Genomic DNA, 18,529 nt, shown 5'->3' with positions numbered 1-18,529 from the left:
CGCAGGCGGTGCATACGTCCCAGAACTGCTGTGACAGACAGTATCGGAATGTTCATCCTGGTCCCCGCTGGTTCAACTCACAACCTCACTGCCAAATATCCCCCAGGTGTCAGCCGTGGGCCGTTCTCGGGTGGTGCTGGCCCCGATACCACACACTGTACGGCTCCGCTGTGGTAACTGTGTGGCAGAACACCGCTCTTAATGCTGCATGGGAATTTAAAAATCAATGAGCCGGCCACACCTCATTACAATGGGTGCTAATGAGTATTGGGAGGGTCATGAAGACCCACTGGCAATGAGGAAAATTGAATTTTGCCTTGTCATATGTGCCTACGTGTTCCCCATCCTATGTTATATGTGCATGATCGATATGCATATATCCCCCTATGATCGATTGAAGACGCAATTATAGTTGCGTCCAACGTTAGTATGTTAGTTTCCAGTTCTCGTGAAAGCAACGAGTATTAGGCCTATGTTGCCCACGTTTTACATTGTGCACGTTAATTCATCGAACTGTCCCCGTTTCTAGGCCTCAAAGGGCCTGAACACCAGATTCAAGCTCAAGTCTCCTGAACCCACTCCGAGGAGCGATGCAGCCCCCACCTGCATCCCTGACCCTTCACTTACTTCCTGCCGCGCAGCACGGTGCCCGGCCTGGCTCTGCCTGCCTGTCTGCCAAGAATATGTTATGCCTCTAGTTATCAGTTCAGCTCTTCGTCTTCACATTCCTAAGCTAACGAACCGCATAAACAGCTTCAGCTATAGTCTAGTCTTCCTGTCTCCATGCAAGAGAATTACTGAATTAATATCCATAGAAGATTCATAGCACACGCAATACATGTAGAATATATGCATGCACCAGCCTTAGTGTCAAGTAGCCTTTACCCTGATAACTTTTAGATTCTATCAACATGTACTCCAAACACCAGATACCAGATATGCTATAGGTACATGTCGTCCTGACATCGCAGACTTTCGTCTCCTCTTCTAGTGCAGAAGTCAGAGCCCCCCAGCTCTCCTTAGTTACACGTCATTGTCCGTTTGCGCGCACCACTCGGTTAAAGGTTCCAGCTGCCCAGGTAGCCCCCTCCATGTATCCACCCACTTTATGACACTTCTGTGACGTTCTCATCACGTCTTTGTACACGCCTTCTTTTTACGCCCATGTATTCTTATCTTACGTTTGTCACTTGTTACGCCTATTGTATTCAATGCAATTATAATGTGTTCCTATATATACTATGTACTGTTAATGAGACGTAGCAGCTGCCACTCGTGTCATTCTATTTCAGGCTGTTCCGATCCTGTCCCTTCCCTTATGCCTGATTAAAGCCTGTTCAACTCAGATTCCTCGGATCCTGCCTCTTATTTATTGAGCTATCTGTTTTCATTAATGTATTCAAAAATAGTACCGGTAATTAATTATTTATTTACCACATAATGGCGCCCGAACAGGTACGAGCCCCTTCCCCACGCGCCGGCGATGTAACGCAGGCCCCCTGACCCTTCTACAGCCGTGACGGAACTCTACCGTGCACGTGCAGATATTTCTGCTTCATCAAGTCTCCCTCAGGCCCACGGAGGAGACGGAAACTGCGGTCCGGCATCCAGACGAGGCGGTGAGGAATGCGGTTCGTCCCGACCAGAGCCCAAGCCGAGAGAGCAAGGTCCGAGGTATCCGGAGGCCCATCTGTTTCTGAAGTCCGAAGTTCGAAGCGCATGCGTAGTAACCAGACGTCGTAGCAGTCCAGTCCAGTCCGAGGCCTTCAGTTTCTGCTTCCCGGTGAGTACCGTTGCGGGGGAAGTATCTAGACAGGTTCATTAGTTTGTCCCTGGTCCGATGGGTTTGGGTACACAGATCCAGTCCGAAGTATTCACCTAGGTGGATACGGTATGACGTGTCTCTTTATGAGACCGGTATGTTCTGTACTGTTTTAGCAGTGCATCCAGTAATTCTAGTAAGTCCGTTCTCGAGAAATTCAAGTATTATGTTTTCAGTGTATCAGGTAGTATTCTGTTCGAACTGTTATTAATGTATTTCTATGTCGTGGTATGAGTGATTTTTTTGCCATTTCATTACTGTGATTATTGTGTATTGTGTCTAGTTCAAGTACGACTCCAAAATGCCTCTGTTTTCGAAATTACGTCAGATAAAAACTAGAAAAGGGTTACTCGAAGAAGCAGTTCCTGTCCCTCCTAGGGACAGTCCTGGACATTTTATGTATCACAAGCATGGCTTAGATGCCATATTATATCTAGACTTATGGGCGGAGTACACGAAGGATCTTGAAGAGAAATATAGATGGCCTGTATCAGGTACATGGGATGCCGAGTGCATCATGCGAGTAGAAGAAGCATTATGGAAAAAGAAAGCCAAACAGTCCCAGAAAGATGCCATCGAGTTATGGCGCAAAGAATCTCATAGAAGAACCGAAAAAGAATTCAGAAAAGCAGAATTAAGTAGGGAATCCTCAGAAAAAGCCCAAGAAAGGGAACTTCTAGAAGAAGGTGAACGAGTTAGAGCAGAACAGTCAGACAAACAGAGAAATGCCCTTATTAAAGGTATGTATCCTCTTCTTGCCGAGGGCTTGCCGAAGGCAACCCCGGAAGTACCCTGTAATTTACCGCCACCATTGGTCCCGACTAAGCTACGTCATAAACCGACTGCAGCTGAAATTTTTCTTTCGTCCTATTTGGACGATACAGTCCCAGAATATGCAAATTCTATTCCGCCTGCTCACCCTCAGCACCCTGTTAATAATGTAATTCCTGTTCCTCCAGCCACTGGTCCCGGGGATCCCGTTAATGTGCCAGTACCCCCGGACCAATCCACACCACGTGTTTTGCCAGTTACTTTACCAGCCCGTTCAGTATTAACTGACGATTCCAGTTCAGGAGCAGCGGGGGGAGGTGCTCCTACCACCCCGCCTCAAGTAAAACGAATGACGCTGAGAGACGCAGCGTTACAGCGTACGCCAAAAATAACTACATACGCAGACCTCAAGCGGCACCTTACTGACTGCATATATGATTCAGTTCCAGGCGAAGATCACATGATGTTATATTCAGTACGTTTAAGACGGGTTGCCAACTTTTTGGCCTCCCTGCCTGACATGAAAGATCATCTAGACAGAATATATCATTTTATCCGTACAGGGGAGAATCCAGGAAGTATTCACGAAGCTATGGCCCATAGAAAAGCCGAGATTCAAAATATGATTTTACAGTTCTTGATTAACTGTTTAATAAGAGAACAAGATTATCCTGATAAAGACAAAGACGAGATGAAAGCCCTGACTAGGTGGAGTGACAATATAGCCGAGGGAAAACATAAGACACAAGGTAGTATAGAAAGCATGTACAGGAAATTCGTAGGGAAATTATAAGTATACACCAGAAGGAGGAAGCAAAAAGAGCAACCGAGAAAGAGAATGACTCTTCAAGTGAAGAGGTAGACAGCGAGAATCCCGACAGAATAGCGTATGTAGGTAGAACTAGATTTTCCGACAGACATTCACGTCTAGATTACAAGAAAGTTTTTCCTCCTCCCGTACCAGAACAGTGTTCTCTAGAACAAGTATTCCAGGTTACCGATAAAATTCTGAAACTACGAATAGGTTATAATGAACTTAGTACAATGCATGAACAAGAACTAGCCCGATCAGCCGTTCGATGGACTAGTGATTCTGCCACGTTTCCAGATGAAATAGTGGCACAAATGTTTCTGAAACTGCCCCCAGCCGAGCAGCGCCTGGTGGGTATGTATATGACCCAGCACCTCATTACACTGTATGAGGATCAGCATTCTGATCCAGGTCCTTTGTATGATGTACTGAACGAGTTACTCCTAAACAGATGGAAAGGTCTAGGTACCGATTTAATTAGTGTCATTCTAGAACAGCGCCACAAATACAGAACGTTCCTGAATCCACATTTTGTTCCTGTTCCACCCCCAGAAAGAAAATCATTCTACATAGACAGACAGAATCCGTTGCGAGAAGTGCATCCAGTTAAGGGAGAGGGGGGTGATCTAGAACGAGTATTTGTTTACACCCCTATCACGAAAATAGAACTTCTAGAAATGAAAAAGTTAATACCCTGTCACGATAAAGATCCAGCAGGGTTCCACCGTGAATTAAAGGACATGCTCCGTATGGGAGAATACACGTATCCTGATATCATTAAAATGTTAAAGGTCCTGTTGCCTGCGGGCATATATGAAAAACTCAAAGAAAAAGAATGGGAGGTGGGAGAGAAAAAGATAGATTGGACCGCATTAGAGACTGAAGATAACACACGAGTTCCAGGTACCGGTCTTGGGGAAAAAGCTAAAGCTTTGCCCGAATTGTTAATACAAGTCTTGCCAAGATTACTAGCCACGAAAAAGGAAGACTGGGATGCTATCTCAGCCTGTAAACAGAAACAAGATGAAGACACTAGTGATTTTTATTCTAGATTTGAGAAATGTTTCATTATTAATAGTGGTCTGAAAACAAGTAGTGAATCGTATCCACATCTTTTTGTTACCAAACTAGTTGAGAATTCAAGTCCACAAGTTAAAAATCGAGTACTGAAAGTCGAAAATACCTGGCAAGCTAATACTCCGTCACAAATGCTCCAGATGCTCCAGTATCACCAGAACAGAATCAGGGAGGAGCAGGAACATGAAAGGAGACGTATGAAAGACACGAAAATGAAAGTACTAGTTGCACAGTCTGTTCCACAAGACAGTCAGAAGAGGGGTCCGAACCAAGCTAGTCATCCTACAGCTCCCGTTAAAGGGACCTGCAATTACTGTAAACAGCCAGGTCATTATATAAACGAATGTGCAGTTCTGAAACACAACATAGCTACTGGTAAAACGAAAGAGAGACCACGTCCGCCTAGACAGGAACAAGTTTCACAGACTTCTCAGCCACCGCAGAACGCACAACAGACAGTTACAGTACCGCAGCCTATAGCTGCCACACAGCACGTTACCCAGCAGATGTACCAGTATGCCCAGTCAGAGTATCCAGATTATCAGCCGTATTCATGAAACAGCCTAGAGAGGGAGGTTGGCTTGCCTCTCATCGAGATTCCTGTAGATCAAGAGGGTCCCTATGTACACAGTCAAGTATTAGGGAAAGACAGAAAGTTTCTGATTGATACAGGGGCAAGTAGGACTACCATCAGTCATGACGAGGTTCCAGGGGCTCCACTCTCAGGCTCAAGAAATGTTTCCCTTGGATTTTCAGGAAAGCCTATTGTTAATGAAATATCGAAACCAGTTACCCTAGAAGTTGGTCCATTGTCCCGAACTACAGACTTGTTACTCACGAAATCATGTCCAGAAAATTTATTAGGTATTAAGACCCTGAAAGAATTAGGAGCAGTCATATGCTGCTCCCCAGAAGGAGTACGATTGTTCTTACGCGACTTTAAAGGTCATTATGTATTACGTGATTTTGATCCAAGATTATTGAATGTACCTCAGCATTTATGGGCGCAAGGTCCAACAGATGTAGGTTGTATGCACATTACACCCCATCGTGTCACTCTGAAGCAAGGTGTTGTATTACCACGAATCCGACAGTACAAATTGCCACCTGAGGCTGTAGCAGCCTTATCGAAAATTATTGACGAGCTCATTGCTCAAGGAGTGGTTGTAGAAACTGACTCCAATGTATGTAATTCTCCTATCATTCCAATTCTAAAACGTACTGATCCCAATGCACCTCCAGTTTATCGATTAGTGATTGACCTTCGAGAACTTAATAAATGTATCATACCTCAGTACCCAGTGGTCCCAGATATTTCTTCCCTATTGACTGCCATTGATTCCGAAGCCACGTTCTTTACTGTTATTGATCAGGGATGGTTGACGAAGGGAAAAGCCACTTGGTTTCTCCCCGACTCTATGGTTCAAGTCATTATTAACACCGCACATAGTCCAGCACACTTGGGAGAAAAAGCCATGTTAGACAGTATTCAGAACCTTTGGTTTAACAAGCATTTACGAGCAGCATCCAAGCAGAAAGTGCGTACCTGCATGATCTGTTGTCAGTTCAATCCAGGTAAAGGTGTTCCGGTGGAACAAGGTGGATTCCATCCTCCTGACCACCCTTTTGAAGTCCTCCAGATGGATTATATTCAGATGGAGCGATGTCGAGGTTTCAAGTATGTCCTCGTAGTTGTATGCGCTTTGTCCAGATGGACAGAAGCATATCCAGTCCCAGATTACACTGCCGTGACCACTGCTAGGCAGTTGGTTCGTGAGTTTTTCCCCCGCTATGGATTACCGAGGGTCGTGTATTCAGATAACGGCCAGCCATTCTCATCAGAACTCATGAAACAAGTATCCCTTCTGTTAGGGTACCAGTGGAAAGTCCACTGTGTACGACATCCTGAAGCAGCTGGTCTCGTAGAGAGACATAATCAGACCCTGAAAATCCGCATTGCCAAAGTATGCGCAGAGAAAGGCGTAGATTGGATGGTAGCACTGCCAGTCGCCCTTTTTTATATGAGAATGGTCGCTCACTCCCGTTCAGGTCTGTCCCCTTTTGAGGTAGTTTTCGGTCGTCCCCCAAACATGTGGGGTACACCTAGACCACGTACAATTGCAGATGTTGACAGTAATATGCTGACAGATTACCTGGCTTCCTTGATGTCTGCACTACTCTCTTGTCGTTCACAGGTCGCCGCTGCCTTTCCAGACAACACCGAAGTGAAACCGCACGAGGTCATACCAGGCGACCTAGTTTTGGTTCGAAATTTTGATCGTTCAAATCCGCTGGAGCCCCGCTGGAAGGAGCCAAGACTCGTTCTGCTAACAACAAGGACGGCAATCAAGGTTGAAGGTCGGAAGGGGTGGTTGCACTCCAGTCATGTGAAGCGATTTCATGGACTCAGACCAAAAACATTTTTCAAGGACTGCCCCGTTCTCAAGGACTGCCCAGACACTGAATCTAAACTTCCCCTGTTAGAGAAAACTCCGCAGCAGGAGTATAAAGAAAAGTTAAGGTCTAATAAGTCAGCCAGTTTAATTGTCTAAGTCCCTCTCGGGTGAAACGGTTAGACAGGTTCCTGACATGTATGAGATAGACCCGCATAGTGAGAGAGTTAGTCGAAACTCTAAGAGAATACGTTATCAAAAGAATCTTTGAAGTCGATGTATTATTACTCTATTACTTTTGTTATTTCTGAGTTTTACGATTACAGGCATAAGTTATGTTTTATATATATATTTTCCTCCTATTGATTCACATGTACATATGTTTTCTAATGTTACAGTAGAGCACACATTTAGTGAACTGCCTCCTCACGAGTTATCCTATCGTCTTGCCATGCGCAATAACACTTTTATCCGTATGTTACACTATTCACACCAGACCAGCAATGCCACTAATTGTTGGGTGTGTGGTCGACTCCCCCCTTTCCAGACACCGAAGGGAGTCCTGCCACTCTTTCCTTATCCGTTTTCACACAATGGTTCGTGTGGAGCATGGTCCACGTTAACGTCATCCTCAAACGATATGTCCCTTCTGAATAGAACATGTTTCCCAGACAAGGAAGGTCTTTCCCATAGAACAGGGTTAGATCTAGAAAATGAAGTATATGATTTAGGTAATTATTCCTCGGATTTCATGGTTTTGAATGTTCAGTCCGAGACTACTCCAGATTTGCCTGCTATTACAGTTCTACCAGTAAAAGGCGAATTATGTGTCAGAAAGAATGGTACAGTACATGTGGGACATAGTGATTGTACTACTATGGTCGAGTATAGTGACAGTGGGAAATCTACTTTCAAAGCCTCACGTCTTTCTTATTTTGTGTGTGGTCAGACCGCATATGTTCGTCTGCCCCTAGATTGGGATGGAACATGTTACATTGCCTTCCTACTGCCACCAGTTTTCCTAGCCCCATCCGATTATCACAGAAACACACATCTAGTACACGTTAGACATAGAAGGGAGACTGAGTCCCCAATTGTCGATCAAACCGAAACTGCATTAGAACAATATCAAGACTTCAATAAAGGTTTCTTTTTCTTCATAGGTCCTGTCCAGAATAGTAAGCTAATACGTAGGTTAACCAGAACCCTTGAAGCAGTAGTGAATGAGACTACTTCCGCTCTAGGTAACTTAACTGAAGAGCAATCTGCTATGAGATTTGTCGTGCTCCAAAATCGTCTCGTCCTTGACGTCATACTGGCCGATAGGGGAGGAGCTTGTAGAGTCATCGGATCTAGTTGCTGCATTTTCATTCCTAATAACGCACCGTCTGTTTATTCAGCTATAACCAGACTTCATAAAATTGCTCATCAGTTACACCAGAATCCAGGCACCTGGACATGGTCCGGTTGGCTTTGGAGTATAATATCTGCCTGGGGATGGAAAGTATTGTCATTCCTGGGTATAGTAGTAATGATCATATTCAGTTGTTGTCTATGTTTACGATGTGGCCCTGCGATTTGCGGCTTGTGTGCTACCTCTTGTATTCCAAGTCCAAAGTCCCGTTCCAAGACAATTCGAGATGAGCAAATGATGCTCTATGAACAGATAGATGGTATCATGAATATTGATGTCTCCTGATGGAAACGTAGGGCACAAGGAGGGAATGAGGAAAATTGAATTTTGCCTTGTCATATGTGCCTACGTGTTCCCCATCCTATGTTATATGTGCATGATCGATATGCATATATCCCCCTATGATCGATTGAAGACGCAATTATAGTTGTGTCCAACGTTAGTATGTTAGTTTCCAGTTCTCGTGAAAGCAACGAGTATTAGGCCTATGTTGCCCACGTTTTACATTGTGCACGTTAATTCATCGAACTGTCCCCGTTTCTAGGCCTCAAAGGGCCTGAACACCAGATTCAAGCTCCAGTCTCCTGAACCCACTCCGAGGAGCGATGCAGCCCCCACCTGCATCCCTGACCCTTCACTTACTTCCTGCCGCGCAGCGCGGTGCCCGGCCTGGCTCTGCCTGCCTGTCTGCCAAGAATATGTTATGCCTCTAGTTATCAGTTCAGCTCTTCGTCTTCACATTCCTAAGCTAACGAACCGCATAAACAGCTTCAGCTATAGTCTAGTCTTCCTGTCTCCATGCAAGAGAATTACTGAATTAATATCCATAGAAGATTCATAGCACACGCAATACATGTAGAATATATGCATGCACCAGCCTTAGTGTCAAGTAGCCTTTACCCTGATAACTTTTAGATTCTATCAACATGTACTCCAAACACCAGATACCAGATATGCTATAGGTACATGTCGTCCTGACATCGCAGACTTTTGTCTCCTCTTCTAGTGCAGAAGTCAGAGCCCCCCTGCTCTCCTTAGTTACACGTCATTGTCCGTTTGCGCGCACCACTCGGTTAAAGGTTCCAGCTGCCCAGGTAGCCCCCTCCATGTATCCACCCACTTTATGACACTTCTGTGACGTTCTCATCACATGTCTTTGTATACGCCTTCTTTTTACGCCCATGTATTCTTATCTTACGTTTGTCACTTGTTACGCCTACTGTATTCAATGCAATTATAATGTGTTCCTATATATACTATGTACTGTTAATGAGACGTAGCAGCTGCCACTCGTGTCATTCTATTTCAGGCTGTTCCGATCCTGTCCCTTCCCTTATGCCTGATTAAAGCCTGTTCAACTCAGATTCCTCGGATCCTGCCTCCTATTTATTGAGCTATCTGTTTTCATTAATGTATTCAAAAATAGTACCGGTAATTAATTATTTATTTACCACAGCACGTGAGTGTCAGTCCCAAGACCACAGGACAGGAGGACTGCGGGATGCGAGTGGTGTGGACACCTAGTCAGACACTGGTGATGTCTCTACTCAAAACGTGTTTTTGGATGAGTGGGCAACGTACAGTGTTGTGTTTATGTGGGCGGACGGAACCATGGCCCTTCATCTCCCCGTTGCTGCGGTGAGGACCAACTTGTCACTGAGGTCCTTAAACTACACTAACGCTACGCTGAGCCTCTGCAGGCCTATCTTGATGAAAGTACTGTATGTATATTGGCAAGCATGTACAGCCACGCAGCATGTTTGGCTGTAGATAGGCACGTTGTCAGACCCCCACACCCCTACCCGGACTGACCATGTTCCCTGTCCTCCCACCCCACCCCAGGAAGCATCTGCATCCAGGCCTCAAAACCACAGAACACATTCCCGTTTGCTCCGCTGTAGAGGGTATCCAAGAGGTACAGGCACTACGCAAAGATGTCATCATCCTCCCTGACTCTGGGAGTGATGTTTTGCAACTTCACATGCATCTTTGCCCGCTACCCACACTCTCTGTGGGATATGGTTGTGTAACAGCTGCCAGTGTATGCGTTGTAGGTACGGCCCAAACTTGGCCACGCCCTTGTCGGATGCCAATCTACGACACTGGTTTGGTTCCGGTGTGGCCTGGATAGCCCCGACTCACTGGTCAGATCGATGGCACCCAGGGAGGCCAATTAGTCCTAAGCTATGTATGTATTGAAATTTGGCACTTTGCTACTGCCTACTGTTCCTTACAGATATTTGGTTACAAAAAGTAAGTAACTAGTCCATTACAGTTCTGTGCATCTGCTGTAGGAGCATCTATGTTGTGTCCTTGCTGTGATGGCAGGGTTACTAATGTACACACACCATGCCACGTGTGTTAATGACCCGTTCACATGTGTGATGGCATCACAGACCATTAGTGACAAATCTAATAATCATGCTGTATGATGATGGTTATGTTATTGTAACTGAAAGTACACACCGCAACATGACTAAGGCAGATCAGTGCAAATGATGGCACATGTGGTGTGTGTGTGTGTATTGCAGTCAGCCGTCTGGATGTGCAGACAACCTCCTACTGACATTGACATGACGTGTGTCACTGACATGATACATTGTCATGCTCACTAAGACCTTTCCATCAGATCGTTTGTATGCATGTCATATCCATTCCACACACTACAGGTATTTTCCTTTTCCACGGAGGAGTGGGTGGGAGCTGGCACACGTTACATCAGTGTGTATCCCACGCCACACTCCAAATTGTCTACATTATTTGAAGCAGTGTTGCTTGTGCCATGTACATTGTTATAGTCTAAGTCAGACAGTTGAAGACATTTCCTTTAAATTGTGTCTTGCAGGGCACCCCCTCTGGAAAGGCCGTTGCCTGACTTGGAAGCCATGAGGGAGCGCAATTGCATCCGTCGATATCGGTTCGGCAGACAGTTGATCAAGGACCTGACGGACAGGCTTGAGGCTCACCTACAACCACCCCACAGGTATCCAACTGCACTGACACCCAAGGTAAAGGTGATGGCAGCCCTCCATTTCTTTGCCACAGGTACGTTCCAATTTACCATAGCTGATGTGGGAGGGATGTCTCAGACCATGTTTAGCCGGGTATTGGGTGATGTTTTGGGAGCAATGTTGCTCCACCTTGTTGAATTCATTACATTCCCTACTCCAGAAGAGTTGACAGATGTCAAGGGGGAATTCTATGCCCTGGGCCGCATGCCTCATGTAATTCTTGCAATTGATGGTACACATGTTAGTCTGGTGCCACCACAGGCTCAGGAGCAACCGTATCGCAACAGGAAACACTACCACTCGATAAATGCCCTGGTGGTGTGTCTTGCCAACATGATTATCTCACATGTTTGTGCACGTTTTCCAGGATTGTGCCACGATGCTTTCATCATGAGGCGTAGCAGGGTACCACAGATGATGCTGCAGCTGCACAACCACCGGGCATGTCTAGTTGGTGAGTATACACTGTCAGCTCTGTATGTCAGTATGTCATAACTTCATGATCTGCATCATATGATTCACTCTTGTACATGATGTCAATTTGCAGGAGACGCTGGATATCCAAACATGCCGTGGCTAATGACTCCGCTACGCAACCCCAGGACAGCTGCAGACCAGCGTTACAACAATGCTCATGGGAAGACCAGGCGGGTGATCGAACGAACCTTTGGACTCCTGAAGAGCCGGTTCAGGTGCCTGGACAAGACAGGCGGAGCCCTCCAATACAGCCCACGCAAGGTGTGTGACATCTTCACCGTGTGCTGCATGCTACACAACATGGCAGTGGAGAAGGCCGTGCCACTGTACCTTGATCCTGATGAGCTTGAACATCCGCCCGTTGAGGATGAAGGCCTTGGCCAGGATGCCAGTGACGAGGAGGGTGAAGATGATATCCGCGGTCACCTCATCCGCAACTTCTTTTCATGATGGTGAGTCATTTCATCTTTTATGTAAAAGATGGACTATAGAGTTGCATGGGTAGCATGCTGTGTATGCAACAGACTGTAAGCAAGATCACTTGGATGTGTGTTGTGCAGTGTCACACGTGCAGTTGTAATGCAACACACATACGTGCTATGTGTGCACTTGGAATGTACAGGTGTCATACTACATCTGGCTATTCAACAGACATTGACAAAATGACATTATACAGAACTTGACCCCTTGTGTGCCACTCTCATCCACAGCTCGCCCTGCCTGTTGTCCGTTGGGGTACATCGTGGTCATCCTGCTATTGCTCATTATGATTGCAACGTCAGCCACATCAACGGAGCATGCTTGGACATGTGGAGAAGTCAATTTGGGTAAGGACTCATATGAGGCTGTTTAGCGTCGGTATGTGTTGAAACGTGTGATACATGTTCATGTGCATGTAGTGTCACCTTGCATACATGCAACTCCATCATGTAACTTATGACATGTATGGCCACTCCCATGACAGGATAGTCACCCCTTCTGTCATCTGTTGTACTTTGATACTCTGGTGAAAGCATCAATGTGTGTAGACATTGCCACTGCAACATTGCACATACCATGGCATGACATTGTGTCAGAGGTCACAACCACGGACTCTGTGGGGGATTGCAGCCTCACTGTGTGCATTAGAATGTGACTGGATCCTCACCTTCAGCTTGTGGGCCAGTCCAGTTTGATTACCATGAAACCATGTGGTGTGGGTGTTGCCCAGTGTATGTTCCACATGTTAAGACAACTGTCCAGTGAATCACTTTACATGGATGCATTGCCCCTTGCAGCAGTATATCATGTCACTGTCATGTCGTTACCTCAGTGCAGGTTGAGCATACTGCTACGCCAGCCTTCACAGTGAGTAGCAGTTATGTTTTGATGCACATTATGTCATGTATGTTGTTTAGCATGACAAAGTAAAAAGTTGGGAAGATGCATATGTGATTTATTGTGTAGCACCAGTGGAGTGCGGTCATTCACATGAATCTCTGGTCCCCTGCAGCATTACTGTGCTATGGTAGGGTCTGATTATGTAGCTTGGATGGACATCACTTGCACTTAATATTTATTGTACCTGCATATCATGTTTTGCATTGTGATGCATACTTGACACATCCAAAGACTGGCTACAGAGTGCCTTCATTGCATGTCGATCATTAGCTTCCTCATCATATGTGATACTTACAGCTGTTGTGGATTTGCTCAAGTTAGCCTACATGGCCCTTATGGGTAACCAATATCAGATACAGACATTACAGTTAGCGTAAGTTGCATTTCCATATGTTTCCATTTGTTTGTAAGGTCCACCTCATCTGAACCTGGGAATGAGTTTTGACTACATAGATCTATTTGCATGGGAGCTCACTTGTGAGCGTTACACATGACTCTAATGGATGACAGACTGTCCTAGTTTGTATGTGTCCGTGTCACAGCATCGTATCTCATGTGATGGCATGATTACTCATCATTATTTTTCTCCAGCCAGTACACTTCACAGGTGTGACTGGTACAGTGTAGCTAATGAGGTTTGTGAAGTGTCAGTGACATGAGAATGTAGTCCTAATGCTTATTTGCCTCTGTTTCAGGTCTCCCTCCCAGCAGTTCCCATCCTCTCCTTCCCTCGCCTGATCACCCTTTTGTGTCTGTCGTTTGTACTCAGACCAATGGGCTATTTGAGGTGGAACCCTTAGAGCATCACACCACTCTGATGAAGAAAGGTACCGGCAGTCCTTGACAGCCTTGTAGGTAATAGTAATGCGGCATTACAGGTGACATCATGAATAGTGTAAATTGGACTTCTTGACAATGCACATGTATGTTTGTTAAAGCTCCATGGGCTCACAATGTAAATAATCATGTTGTGCATGACGTCTGACTCCTACAGAATATTGTGCCGGCTTGGGGGTCAACACACATGTCCTTCTACTGTGCATCTATACTATTTGGCATGTAGTTAGCTCATTCTTGTTATGTGTGTACCTGTATAGTGACCACACGCATGGGGTGGGGGAAGGCTAGAATACTATGTTGTGTGTGAGGTAGATGTCTTTGTTGCTGCACTTTGGATTTGAACACACTAGCTCTTGTATACACCTGCTGACGCTGTGTGTCTTGTGCCCCACTTGACCGTAAGGGCCGTGATCCAGTGACTGTGATCTGAGGTGATTACTGTGCCATTTTGTTGTCAGTGACCCTGAGTGAGGCAGACACTCCTGCCTTCACATCCACATGTCACTTTGTGCATTGCGGGTGCCCTTGTGTTATGTGTTTGTTTAGCAATTTGTCACACCCCTCCTGCCGTCATGTCTTCCAGCTGCATACACAGCCACCATGCAGCGCACACTATCCAGGAACACAGACACCTACAGGGTGACCCTCCTTCCATCCATTAATAGAGCATGCTCCTGCCACCCTACACACAGACAACACCAGACATTCACCCTCCTGCTATCAAAATGCTTAGAACTCAGCCATTGCTGCTGCTATGCCTGTGTGTGCAACACATACTGGCACGACTATGCAGATTCACATGACATTGGGTCTACGTACCACCAGGTCATGTGCCGTGTCCAACACACACACACACCTTACATAGGCACAATATTGTACTGTGTTAGCTTGTCAACACCACTAGATCAGAAAACTGTTAGCTTACAGTAACGTGCCAGTACACAACCTGCTCACACCACTTCAACATTGCTGTCACAGTCAGTCAAGTTGCCACATGGGGCACACACCATCACCCTGTCTCTTGGGTGTGGTATGATTTGCCCATTCTGGGGTAGGTATTTGTCAGACGTGTGTCGTTGTTCTGTATGCGTTGCTCCCATTACAGTAGTATAGTACTTGTAGCTCCATAGGGGTAGGTCACCTAATCAGGTGTGCTTGTCTAGAGTGCTCCAGCCCGTTGCCCACAGTTTGTCCTGCCACCCTTATCCTGTGCGCCATTCATCACATACTGTAGTGTAGTTCCTATCTTCCCAATAGGCTCTGCGCATTGGAATAATACCTACAGCAGTAAAGGCCTAGGCCAGACGTTAACTAGGTCTACTACTGTCGATACTAGACTTAAGTTTTGGGTTTGCCAGCGTAGCTCAGAGTTCGCTAGAAACTTTCTCGAATGTTCAAGGAGGAATTAACTTCCCTGATTAGACAAGAAGGGATTTAGTTTCTGACAACCATAGAACATGACAACTTTGCTCTCCCCTAATCAAGAGTCAATCTCGAGAGTCGTGTGAACAAAAGGCAATTTATTTTACTCAGTCAGTACGTGCATTCTTAGTCTCATCAGAATGTAGAGAAAAGGAAGAGACGGGCGTGTTCAATAAAAAGGTGTTATTTATTGATCAGTCTCTTTTCTCATACAAGAGAAATGGATCGATATTATTGCAATACTTATAGCTAAGTAAAGTGCATACATTAAAAGCAATAGTATAAAGTAATACTGTAAAAACATTGATATGGTTTCTAAGCCATATGATGTTTAAAATGAATAAACTATATTTTACATACACATATACATTTGACTAAACGTACTCAACTGGTGTTTCTAGATACGCCTACCCCGTGTACCTGACCTAAGTCTAATGCGTGGGCGGGAATAGAAAGTTACAGTTTAAGTTAAGTTTGTTTTTGCCAAGTGAATAACTAAAGAATTCTCTGTGAGGGGTTATTCAGTTCTGTACCTGGAAGTTAGGATGAATGAGGAATGGTATCTCTTTCTCTGGTCTCGATATTCCAGGCTGCCTGCGAGGGCGGCCCAGAAACGCCGGGGCTGGATTCTCGGCAGGAGAAAGCAGCGCGTCTCTCAGCGCGTCAGGAAGGCGGGGCTGCTGCCAGCGGGGTCTGCTCTGCTCTCGGCTTCGGCAAGTATGGCTGCTCCGTCTCGTCACCACGCGTCTGTTTGCATATGGCAAGATCGGTAATATTTATACCTTTAAGGTGCCGAGATTGACGTAAGGATGGACATAGATACGTCAATAAAGATGTCATACGACTTGCTCGTTAGCACATTCTTTTACTAAAGTTCTCGGTGAAATCAAAACAATGGCCGCAGGGTTTTGCCCAGGTTGTCATAGGTTTGATTTGTTATGAGAACTCCGTATGCCTTATCAGGGGCTGGAGGAATATCGCTTGTCTAATTAGATGGCAAGCGTTATGACCTAATCAGATAACACGTTCCTGTGCCGTAGTGTGACTGCGTCAGATAACGGTATCTGCATCATGGGGGTTTTCTGCCTCATGGGCTGACTGCTAGTTAACTTGTTGGTTTGTTTAACTAGAATAGGGTCAGGAATAGGGGGATCGATTCAGAACCGATAGGAATACATGACACCCACTCCACGCTAACTATGGACATATTTACTAATCTAGGCATAGTATAACATAGTACAACATACTATAGAGTAGTGTGTATACCTTAGCACCCCAAAATACATAAATGCATTTTGAAATTTTTCAAATATACTGAAAAGTTGCAGACATATATATTGTATGCACTCAAGCTGTTGAATAATGCCAAAGTAATCGCATTTGTATACATTATTGCTTATTTGGTATATGAGAATTACACATGAAATGGTTTCTGACAGAAAAAAGTTTCGAGACCATTCCATCACAGAATAAAATATCTTTATGAACATGCCAGCGGGCAGCTAATGTCTATAAGCTATCTAAAATTTAGAAACCTTAGTTCTCTAAGAATAGTTCTTACTTTAAGCAGAAGATAGTGTCCAGAAAAATATGCAAAAATATTTTGGGGATGCTGAAAAATTGCTGTCCGTGAACTGGAGCGATAATGTTCATGTGACTTTATTTTTAAAGTTGAAGGCCGAATTCAGGGAACGCCGTGTGCGAGCTTGCTCAAAAGTCTCTATTTCTGTTCGGGTGAGAACATCATATCATTTAGGCTTTCGAAAAAACTGTCAACAGCTTCCTGGGAAAGTTCCACTAACTCGGAAATAGGTGTGATCATGCATTCATGCGCATGATTGTCTCCATTGACATTCTGATTTGCATTACTGACAGAAGGTCGTACCTGTTCGATGCTGCTTTCATCTTGAACTTCACTACCCATCAATCGTAGTGGTGAAGCTTCCACGAATGCCGTCATCAGGATTGGTAGCCTTTGAGGGCAGCACAAAGCATGAACCTTGATCGGGCTCAACAATGTTTCTGCATCCATTGGCGCATCCGATTGTAGCGTCAGACAGGTGTCTAACACGCATTCTTCTCCGCATAGCAGACACCTCAATACAGGTAAAACACATCTTTGCCACATTGGTCGAAATGATAGAAACCAAGTCATGTTCAGGTCTCTAAGCCGGGAGAGTCCCAGTATTTTTGATATCCGGTCCCGGTATCCAATGGCTAGGATTGTTTCTTCCCTTGTCGCAAGAGTTTTGTCTGTGACATGGGTTGCCATAACGAAAAATAAGGACTAAGAATAGGATTCCTGCAATTAGTCCCAGTATCAGGGGAAGTCCGCCAAAAATCGAATGGACGAAATCTGGAAAAATACCCAGTATGGCTTTGAATGGTGTTAATGCCATCGAAAATACTGTCTTAAATACCTTTGAGACCCCATTGGTATCAGAAATATTTAAGATTTCACTCAGGATTTCCGCGAAATGTACGGGGGAATTAGTTGATAATAATGTATGTATCTCTGCAGTCGTACTTGCGACTTGTAGATCATACGTTTCTTTTGATGACGAGAGCCTGGTAGGCGTCTGAAGAAGGACTGTTTTCATTCTGCTTAAAGTATCTATTCGAATAGAAGTAATTTTCAAATCGGGCCATGCCCTTGCCTCCCTGTCTGGGAAGGAGCTGGGGAACAATGAGCGTCCACAGCACTTGACCTTCGCAGTCGTAGTTACTAGATAAGGAGTCCCGGGGATAAGACTACAACATCTGTGGTCTACAATAAGAATGTAACTCCCATTATAGAGTCTTTGAAAGAATGGTTCTATTTCAGTTGCAGGTGCGCCTTGCTGGTGACATGAAAGGTTGTATGAATTCCCTTCACAAGCTCCATGCAAACTAATTCCGTTACACAGAAGCGTGCCGCTTAGTGACATCGCACAATTGTTGCCACTAAGAAACACTTTCTGTCCTTTATTACTGACACATGCATGTGAATAGGGCAGGTTCCAAGTTGTTTTAAGGTACCCCTTTCCCAATTTCTCGTACATGCCAGCCTGTATATATTTTTGGCAATATTGAAACCTGAAGGTTGAGATTGGGATATTTATGATTCCGTGT

The sequence above is a fragment of the Lissotriton helveticus genome, chromosome 1_1, assembly GCF_964261635.1.
Source record: "Lissotriton helveticus chromosome 1_1, aLisHel1.1, whole genome shotgun sequence".
Taxonomy (NCBI): Eukaryota; Metazoa; Chordata; class Amphibia; order Caudata; family Salamandridae; genus Lissotriton; species Lissotriton helveticus.
The sequence above is the reverse complement of the archived record's forward strand: the minus strand, read 5'-3'. Positions refer to the sequence as shown.